This window comes from Nematolebias whitei, chromosome 3 (assembly GCF_014905685.2).
Source record: "Nematolebias whitei isolate Nwh7 chromosome 3, NemWhi1, whole genome shotgun sequence".
Classification (NCBI taxonomy): domain Eukaryota; kingdom Metazoa; phylum Chordata; class Actinopteri; order Cyprinodontiformes; family Rivulidae; genus Nematolebias; species Nematolebias whitei.
In genome coordinates this window covers 23,624,554-23,632,846 of record NC_056500.1, presented here as the reverse complement: position 1 = coordinate 23,632,846, position 8,293 = coordinate 23,624,554, and positions in this window count along the sequence as shown.

Below are 8,293 nucleotides of genomic sequence, written 5' to 3'. Positions count from 1 at the left end.
TTACATTTTATGAGATTTCAGACAAAGACACTGCATCAAATGGAGGAAGATAAATTCAGAATTCAGTTTTAATCCATGGTTCCTGTTAGGCTGTTTTCAGTTCACCTCAAGACTTGGCAGTCAGAAAATACTTCTGTCTTTTTACAGTCTGGAAAACCTTAGTTTGAGGCTTTTTGTCAGGGCGTTTGTCTTTGTGGCCTGATCGCTTGTCTTGGCGGTGACTGGCATGGAATCGTAATGCCAACCTGTGATTCCTCTTCCTCTTGGTTAATGCTAGAATCTGGAGCCAGATATCCTCTTCGTCCTCCACACAGGTTCTTTTATGGCTGCTTATGGAAGATTAATGAATGCGGTGAAGTTAAAAATGATAGATTCCGAAGGCGCCCCTTCACATTCAGCATTTATTCAGGAACTCCCTTTTTGACTGTTGAAGTATGAACAAACCACAACATGTTTTAATGCTTTAACAGATTTAGATTTATTTTGTTGTGAGCTGATATTTTTGCTTTATTTTCCCACTGCAGGACCAATATGAGAAGATAAAACCAATGTTCTTACAGTGGAAATAGTTTATTTATCAAATTTTGTTGTCAGTTTTGCAGATATAAATCAAAAATAATTAAATGCTATTCTACTGTGTTTTGTAAAATTGCTATTTTATTTTATCCAGTCAGCAAAATATAATTATTATGGCTATGCAATATTTGTCATCTGGGGTCATAAAGCCCAATGGTGAATTTAACATGCACTGAAAACTTGAAGTTTTGATTTGCAACTGGTGAAAATCAAACAGAAGCTGCAGGTCCAGTTAAGCCTAAATTCACCTTCTAATTGTTCATTGCTATAACACGCATGACCGTGCTATGAGATTTATGAATGGATTACTTTGGGAATACACAGCAAATATTTCAAGCATGCTTAAGGAGCTCTCCTATAAATGACATTGTGACAGTGAGAATTTTCTGTAAGCCAGATTTTAGCAATCTGAATTTATTTATGAATTTCGGAAAACGACTAAATCAAAAATTAGAAAGATGAAATATAAGGAAAACCTGTTTTTGACACTTTTAAAGAAATACAAATTTTGTAAATCACAATTATGAAAAACTTAGTCCTACTTTTGAGATAGTATCTCGTCACTTATGGTGAAAGGTAAATGGACTGTACTTATATAGCGCCTTTCTATCTAATCAAGATACTAAAAGCGCTTTACACAATCTGTGCCCTCATTTACCCATTCATACAGTACTCTACTAGATCTATACGAAGAATAATCAGTGCTTTAGATCACATTCATGCACCGACGGGATACACATTGTAGGCAACGAGGGGTTCATTGTCTTGCCCAGGGACACTTTGGCATGTGACTGCTGGTGGATTTGAACCCCCCAACTCTCGCATTGGAGGACAACTGCTCTAACCACTCAACCACAGCATTATGATTTGAACATTTTTTAATCAAAGTGGAGAAAAGAGCTACTATCAGAACATCCATGAACAAAATCAAACCCTAAAAGGTTCATAGTTATCATTTGAAGGACGCTGGACACCCTAAATGCACTGGTAACTTTTTAGTCTGATCTGATTGTGTCGTAGTGGGTGAGAAATACAGTATGTTCAGTTTCTGCTTGAAAATAGATCTTTTTACTTTTATTTGTTTTCTTTTTTGGTTGCATAGTTTATAAGAGCCAGCATTGCAAGGGGACACTTGAATTGCTCCTGTGAGGTACAGACTGTTCTGAGCTGGTTCAGTTAGGGCAAAGGTATTTAGTTATAGCTGTTGTATGGTCATGTTCTGTTTTCTTTCTTGTTTCTGTATAATTTGATCATTTTGAAGAACACCGTAGCACAATACATATCTGTTATCTGTGAAAGTGAAAGAATAAGTGAGTAAACAATACATCAGCTGAGGATTATTTGTGTTTCCATACAGTGTATGGGTGCATGCAGCTCATTTCTCAGCTACTTTCAAATGACTGAACACAACAGCAGTTGAGTTTTAAAAAAATATTTTGTAAAATATAGTTGATTTTTATACTCTACAGATATTAAAAATTACATGAATAAAATGTCAGAAAGGTGCTTTAATTAAGGAAGAGAGGGCATCACAGAAAAGTAGTGAATATGATGAAGCATGAAACAAAGTTAATAAACAAGCTAACAAAGTTAAGTCAGGTCCTCTGGACGGATAAAAAAAAAAACCTTGGAATGCTTGTCTTTAATCCAAAATACTTTGTCAGTCTGTTTTAGGACTTCAACCTATCCGTTTTGGGTGTTCTTGCCATTGACAGCTACAAGCTATCTGAGTTGTCTTGGTGGGTAGTTTACTTAGGTTTTTTCTTAAACAAGCTACATGGGCTCACTGTGTGAAGTCAGTGTGAGTGGGAATGGTGCTGGGCATTAATCATGCTGTCATCACTGTCAGGCCAGGCCTCATAAGGCTGCTGAAGAATGCAGACCTTGCCTCATGGATAAAGTATGATTCTATTATGTTCTTTTAAACCTCCAAAAAAAAAAAAAAAAAAGTTTTTATGATCTGCAGACTTGGGTCTAGATTTCTTATGAACTTACATTCTTACTATAAATTAAATGATTTGCATGTTGTACAAAGCACAGGAAATCAGTGAGCTTTTCAGCATTAGTGATGCATGGAACAAAATCAAGTTCAAGTAGGCTTTATTATTATTCTCATCACATGTGGTACATGAGGTGGAACGAAATTATGTACACAAGGTCCCAGTCACATTCAACAATAGCAAAAATATAAATTGTAAAAAGAAACTGTAATAAGGATCTAAGATATAAACTAAGAAATATGCTAAATAATTTAGTGCAAAACAATATGACTAAACAACAGCAGCACGAACATCAGTCTGTGTGAGCAGATGAGTACAAATGAATACAGCAGCATGAAATAATCAGCAGCATGAGATCAGCAGTATGGATAATCAGCAGCACATATCACTAATCAAAGCGGCATTACAGTGATTTTTTTTTTTCCTTTCACATTGATAATCCTGATTAGGGATTTATTTCTAACAGCCTCAGGGTATAAGCTGTTCCTCAGTCTAGTGGTTCTACACTTAATGCTCCTCAACCTTCTACCTGAGGGGAGCGGGACAAAAAGTGTGTGTGCTGGGTGAGTGGGGTCCTTCATGATGCAGGTGGCCCTCTTCCTGCATCTGGACGTGTACATGTCTGTGATGGTGGGGAGACTGGCGGACTTGGAACTGAGTTCATGATATTAACATTTTGCAGTCATATTTTATCTTCATTCTTATATTACACAGTTAACCATTAGGACGATGCCCTGCTGCAGCTGATCATTATTTTTATTGGCCATGCATAAACAAATAAAAGGTCTTTCTGAACTACATTATAGACCAACAGTTTGCTCACTGTCAGATGAGCAAAACAAGACACATAAACTTAAGTGTATTTCAAGACAAAAGCAGATAAAATGTTTCAAGAAAAAAGTAAAGAAAGAAAACAAATTTTACAGCTAATAAATAAATAAATTCAGCTATCCCAGAAAAAAAAAGAGTTATCGTATGACTGAATAAATAAGGAGGAAAGGGGCTCTCTGGCATGCAGTAAAAGTGAGAAAACATGAAATGCTAGCAGGGGTCTTTTTTTTATTTTTTATAAAGGATGGTGAATAAAGGGCAGTCTGTGGAAAATGGATAGAGTTTAACTATGGTGACATTTACAGCAGTGAAACATGGTCCAAATGGTCTGGGAGCATTTTGGGCAATAAGATGAAGACTAAAGATTGATGGGAGGAGCACAGAGGTGTATACTGGAGTCTAACTGGTGCTTAGGGAGACTGGAGGTGGAGGTTGGTGGATTAAAAGTATGATCGCAAGAGCTTTTTATGTTTGACGCTGAAACTGAACACTTAGCTCCTCTCCTGTAAAATGACTGTGTCCGCTAGGCCACTCCTAATGGGGCGCCCTGTCCAGACCGTTACAGCCCCGCTGTGGGTCGCCTCAGCTCAACCCTAAACTATAGGTTCACATCAACCTGTCAAATACATTTTGAGTGCATTAATCATCTCATTTGCTTGTAGACACATAACTCAGATCAAAGGAGACACTCACTAATGACATCTCTGTGAAATCAGCTCCTGTAAAGTCTATACTGTAATGTCATTATTGGGCGTCTGGTCCAGTGATTCTCAAACTTTTTATAACAAGTGCCACATCAGAAAACACTAACTCTTCCCAAGTACCTCAGTTTGTGACGGACTTTAAAAAAGAGCAATAAAAGTTTACAAGCTCATATTCAAATCTGACATCAAATGAGAAAAGTGGCCAAATTCCAAACTCTTCTATGGTTGAAGGATGCACTGTAGGATGTGATAGTCCAATATGTTTGTTGCTAAAACAACTCCACATACACTGATGTTGAGGCTTATCTTTTGATCCACAGCAGGTCAATATAAATTTGAGATAATGTGAATCAGATTTTATTTCGGTTTTGGCGTCTTTTGTTGCTGGTAGGTCTCATAGAGACTTCACTGAACCCAGAAGCCACTAATCTAAGACTTAAAAGCCACAAATATAAAGTTAGTCATCGTTCACTCCAGTTTTTGTTGGAATTCTTGAATTATTAATTGCATTTTTGTTTCAAGTAGTTACCTAGTTTGTAGTGTGGCCGGGCTCAGCCTTAGAGATAAGGCAAGGAGCTCCATCATCCAGGAGGAGCACAAAGGAGAGCCACTGCTCCTCTGTATTGAAAGAGGTCAGTTGAGGTGGTTCAGACGTCTGGATACATCCTGGGTGCCTCATTTGGAGGTTTTCCATGCATATCTCACTAGGAGGAGACCTAGGGACAGACTCAGAACCTGCTGAAAGGATTATATATCCTCTCTGGCCTGGGAATGCCCAGGGAAACTGAAATGTGTCACTGGGGAGGTGGATGTCTGGCTCCTTTCAAGTTCAAGTTTAAGAATCTTTGTTATCCCCAACTGACAATTTGTTTCACAGTCAGTAGGCACACAAAACATCCATACTAGACAAGACATTAAAATAACAGTACAGAAATCATCGTTGAGAAGCCTGATCGCTACAGGGATGCTGTTCGTCCTACATCTGGGCTGCAGACACCTGCATCCAGATGAAAGTAACCTGAACTCATAATGGAGTGGGTGATCGGGATCTGCCAGAATCAGCCTGGCCTTGTTCACTGACCTCACCTTAGGTCCCTTGTGTGTGTAGGTCCCTTGACCCGTTGCCTCTGCAACCTGTTGCAACAGTTCGGTTTATGATGGTAAAATGGCTTTTTTAGTTGATACCCAAATTTATTCTGAGTCTCATTAAAGGACCTCCAGTTTTACTTGGATCTTACTTAGACCAAAGCTTTTTACAGGCTTACACCCAAATATAGACACAGTGAAGAGAAAATAATATTGTGGTGACAAAAAAAGCTCCTGACAGAAGTGAATATCATAGAATTTGGAAAAAATAATTATTGAAAAATGTACTTCATTGCATTTGTTATGGGAAAGTCTTGCAGCCTTTAAGATGAAACCTCACAACATTCAGCTCATAGAGGCGAGAATTTACTGCAAGTTTAAAAAGTTAGACTACTACAAGGAAAATTAAAATAACTGAATTTACAGGTCTTGTTGACTTTAATAGACTTAGTCTCCCAAGACGCAGGTGAAAATGTATGTCCACAACCTGTGTTATAGTTTAAATGAATAAAGTTCATCAGCTATGGAAAAGTGAAAACTTCAACACCTCTTCACTCTGAAAACACTTAAGCAATAATATAACTCTACTCTAGAATGTTTGTTTTGGCGTTCCACTGGTGCTGGATGCAGGTATCACACCTGATTTGTGACTGCTTTCTCTGTTTAAAAAGAACTTCTTGCTGTTTTTGGCTGGACACTGAGTTCTCTTTGCTATCTTACCTTCTCTCACACATCAGCATGCACATAAATACCACACATGAAAAGCGGACAATCTTGTAAAATACTAAGTAAGGAATCATGCCGTTTTGGATTTGGTTGACATAATTGCATAAACCAGCCCAGTCTGAGCCTTACCTCAAAGAAAGAATAATAAAAGTGCACAGCAATCAATTCAAACGTGTGTGCACTATCTTTAGATTCGGTCACCAGGATCAGCCACACACAGATGCAAATCACACACAAGAACTCGTAAATGCCTTTTACAAGTCTGGTGTCTGTCTCCGTTTTTGGACAGGCAGGAAAACCGTCGTCTTCTTGGTAGTTGACACAAAGCATATCTGTGTGAGCATCAATGCCGTCGCTGTGTGCTTGCTGATCTTTAACCAAGTGAACTTGAGGTCTTTGGTTTTACGAGTTAAATGGAGTCAGCTTCTGGGGGAACATCTCTTCTCGAGTTACTCTGCTGCACATCTTTGTGTCATCTCCCTTACATCTCCTGCTAAAAAGTCTTCACTGCTCAACAAGGAAAAACACTGAGAGAAAGGGGGGAGAAATATAGCAGGAGGCATTTTATTCGGATCCTAATGATGTTGCGGAACGAACAAGCTCGAGTGAAACAAAAGATCTACAAGACGCTGAGTTCATTTTGTATGTAAGTCTTTAGTGTCAAGAAGATGGATGGTTTTATTATACTCTTTCATTATGTCCATGTGTAGATTCACAGTATATGGAGAGGCAGTAAACCACGTTTGGACAAACTGTATTTACGATTGATGGAGCACCTCCTAAAAATGTTTAACAAGATGGCAGAATGCTGGTTTGTACAACTGACGGGTTGTAACAAGGGTCAAAACTGGACTGCAGATTGGATGTTGACACCGGAGCTGAGGTTGTCCAGATCTGGAACATTTCCCTCCATTATTTGTGTGATGGTCGGGGATTGGTGCGGCAGCTCTGGCTCACTGGAGGTGATAAAATAGAGGCTTAGACCAGAAAAAGTAAAACACAGAAGCATCACTGATACTGGGAAGAAGCCAGTTGGGAACAAGTTTCTAATCCAAATCTTTTGCCTCTGCAGTGACCACAGCAGGGATCATTATAACGTTTGTCTTAAACTGTGATGACTAGTGATGGGAACAGCAGTTCTTGTGAATGTACTGAATCCCTAGAATCAGTTCAATAAAATGATTCATTCAAAAGATTTGTTCAGATCCTTCAGTTCATACAGTTTATTTGTGCAGAACGCGAGCGAGGGACGCAGCACCACTTCCAGCACAGAACTACATGAACGAGTCACTCCTCAGCAGAAGTTCTCTGTGTGAGAATGAGCTAATCAGCCGTTCATTCATTGAAAGAATCTCTCCCTTGCTTTCTCTGTTGTTCACGAGTGACACAACGCTACAGCAGCAAGCAGCACGTTCACTATTTTCATTAATATTAAGACTTTATTAAAGACACAGAACATCTGGTCTGTTGAAATAAAAATTGTGGAGTTATCATTTAATGTAAAAAAAAAAGACGGGAAGATTTAAAAAAAACATAAACATCACAGCTGTAAGGCAATTAAACTGTGTAGACAACACCAACAATTTTCAGTCAGGTCATCTGGACAGTTTCTTTTTTGCTGAAACGTTTCACCTTCCATCCAGAAGGCTTCATCAGTCAAGGAAAGACACAACACAAAACTGATTCTTCCCCCAAACCGCTTACTGCAAAGTGGAACAAACTAGTTTTGTTGGTGCTAAGATGGTGTCTTTGGCACGCCCCCTCCTCAGTTGCCGGCCCTCTTCCTCATGGACATGGATTATTGAGCATGGACTTTTTTGGTTTTGAACAAGGTTGACATGCCTGTCAACGAGGAAGAGGGCCGGCAACTGAGGAGGGGGCGTGCCAAAGACACCATCTTAGCACCAACATAACTGGTTTGTTCCACTTTGGGGTAAGCTGTTTGGGGGAAGAATCAGTTTTGTGTTGTGTCTTTCCTTGACTCATGAAGCCTTCTGGATGGAAGGTGAAACGTTTCAGCAAAAAAGAAACTGTCCAAATGACCTGACTAAAAATTGTTGGATTTTTATGCCTGGATTATTGAGCATGGACATTTTTGTGTAGACAACACTTTTTTTCTTGATTCGCTCATCTTCACTCACAGTGTCTCACTTTCTTTCGGTGTGTGTGTGTGTGTGTGTGTGTGTGTGTGTGTGTGTGTGTGTGGGGGGGGGGGTACAGGTTAACCTACACACTCAGCCACCCTCGTGTCGCTGCTGCAGCTTGCCCAGCTGTGAGTCTCACTCGCTCTTCTATTTCCTCTCCTCTGAATAGTTTATGTGTACCTTAGTCTGTGAAGACATGGGGGTGTGCACTTTTATTTTCTTGTGC